Below are 2,791 nucleotides of genomic sequence, written 5' to 3' on the forward strand. Positions count from 1 at the left end.
GAAGCTCTTTCAATCTGAAATTCCAGACACATTAATATCCACAGCTGTAGGAGCCAGGCCAGTTATGGGAAGGGGTATAAAGTGATGTGTAAAGGCAACACTAAGTGGTGGGTGGCAAGGACTGTTCTATACATTTTCCTATCACTTTAGTAGCTCATCAAAGAGAGGAAATGTTAGCACACCCTGATTTGTTTTTGACTTCTCCAGTTTCTACAACCACAGCTTCATCTTCTAAGTGCTGGTAAAATTTTCTCCTTTCGAGGTCAGAGGACAATGCAAAGGAAAGAATAGGGCTAGAAAAGTGGTCTATGAGGTGCTAAACAGTGCTAAATCTTTATAAGCAACAGCTTTCCCCAACTCCACCTATGAAAGCCTACTCCCAACATAAACATACTAGTAAATTTAGAAATGAAGAACCAGTCTCCTTAAGGAGAAGCAAGCCTTGCCCCTCTCCAGGGATCCTGATGCCAGCTACAAAGGAAAGGAAGCATGGAAGTACACACTATAGAAGTAAAGTTCTGTCTCCTATCTTTGCCAACCACTCCTCCACCATGTTCTTAAGACTCAAAGCCATAGTCAATGGAGAGTGTCTACATTATTCTCTTCTTTCCAAAAGTCCAAAAATAACTCCACCTCACCTTCCCACCCCACAGGAGGCAAACAATGTGGTTTGGTAAAATTCTTTTATATCCTACAACCAGATTTTACTTCTCTTCCTTTCCTCTGATTCAGCCTGTATCTCTTAAGCAATACAGATCAGAAAATTGCCTCAGTAATGGCTCTGGTGTTTTCTGAGTCCAAATCAGAAACTTCCACTTGAAAGCCCCAGTAGCTAATCGAAAACAAGGTCTCTAATTTACACTCTGCCCGATACAGAGCTACTCTGTGAATCTCCCACTGTCATTTTCCTGCCTGCAGTTCAGTCATTTTGTAGAAGCACAAGATCCTTAAGAGCCCAGCAGAGTAGGACACTGCTACCAAAAATATTTTTATCACTATTCTGCTCTATGATGACTCAGAAAAGATATAAGAATGGGCAAGAGCTAGTAGCTAGATTTATCATAGTGATCACTTTGTAATATAGATAAATGTTGAATCACTGTTGTGTGCCTGAAACTAATATAACTATGTCAACTACACTTCAAGAAAGAAAGAAACAAAGAAAGGCAAAGACAGGCAAGATACCAAAATCAAATTTTCAGAGGCATAAGGCTGGCCTGTTATGCAAGCTTTATCCACTTTATCCACATGGTGGTGCTAGCCTCAAAAAAATTGCCCAAAAAGGAAATGAAAACAGTCCATTTTCCTCTCATTAATGACAAAGCTGTACACTGTGGTCAACACATCACTTGTCTAAGGACTATACATTAATTCTGCAAATAAGCATCTAAAATAGTTTGTCCTAATCCTCATCCCCACCCTGCTTCCCAGGGGGAATAAATGGAACCAAATCACCATTCTTTTCAACTCACTGATTCAATCTTTACTGACCTTGGGGGGGGTGGGGAATGACTCATGTTGGGCTGTGGGATGTGTGCAATCCTGGCACAGAAACTTATTATTCCTGAGAAGGAGCTGGGATGGCTTGGGGAGAGCTCATCAACTAGCCATCTAAGGCTCTTCACTGGGTTCTTTTAAGTGCTGCTAGAGTCAGAGAAGATGGGAGCAGCAAACATTTCATTGGTGTCGTTGAATGAAAGGTTCAGTGTGGGTGCCTTCTAGGCCACTGAGCAGAGAAGACCAAAAAACCTGTTTTTGACTTCTAAACCCAAAAATATGCTCTCCACCTTGATCATATGACCAAGTCTCACCAGCTGCCTCTTCTTGTGGAATCTAAATGTTTCATTTAAATGTTTTAAAAGCTCAGGGGAATCTCATTAAGTATACTAAATACTGCTTAGGCAACATAGAAGATGCCAAATGGAACCAATTACCAGGTGTATAAACAAACAAATTTAAAAACACAGTTACCTGTCAACACCGAAAAACACTCTCAACTTTAGAAAGGGAGAACTGACATAAGTTTGTTAATGGTCCTCTGTAAGTCAGTCCTTACCTGACACTGATACTAATAACAATGACAACCATGAATACAACAATACCCGTCTGGAGGGTTTTCAGACCTGGCCCTAGAGGCTGGCAGCTTGCTAACACCTGTGATTTGGGAGATAGCACAAGGTACCACTTGCCATTGTATGTAAATATCTGCCTCTGACCTGCCAGGGACTTATGATCCTTTCTCATGTTTAAATCCCCAACTTTAGACAAGAGCTGCTAAGCATCTTATCCCTATAACTTTGTTCATAAAATAAACATCTAAGCAGAGAATGAAGGAAAGACCCAAGGAAAAATCCCCATAAGAATGAACAAGTTCATTAGATTGGCTAATTTACCTTTGGAATAGCAAGAAGCTGGATCCTGAGAAGAGAGCATATGGGACAACTACACGTCAACAAAGGTCAAAGAGTTTGATAGTCATAAGTTCTGCAGCCAAGGTATGACTTGGGGTACAAGCAAGAATGAGTCTGAAGGAATTTTTCCATTTATCATAGATCAGACGTAACAAAGTAATGGCTCATAGGCTTAATCAAATTTACAGTTGCATATTGTTCCTCTCATGGTGTTTTTTAAAAATTTACCTTTGTTGCAAATATTTAAAATCCTGGAGATGCCATCTAAAGTCTAGATTGCAGGATTCTTTTAAAAAATTAAAAGTTTTGGGGTACCTGGGTGGCTCAGTCAGCTGAGTGTCTGCCTTGGGCTCAGGTCATGATCTCAGGGTCCTGGGATG

The sequence above is a fragment of the Neomonachus schauinslandi genome, chromosome 9 (genome assembly GCF_002201575.2).
Source record: "Neomonachus schauinslandi chromosome 9, ASM220157v2, whole genome shotgun sequence".
Classification (NCBI taxonomy): Eukaryota; Metazoa; Chordata; class Mammalia; order Carnivora; family Phocidae; genus Neomonachus; species Neomonachus schauinslandi.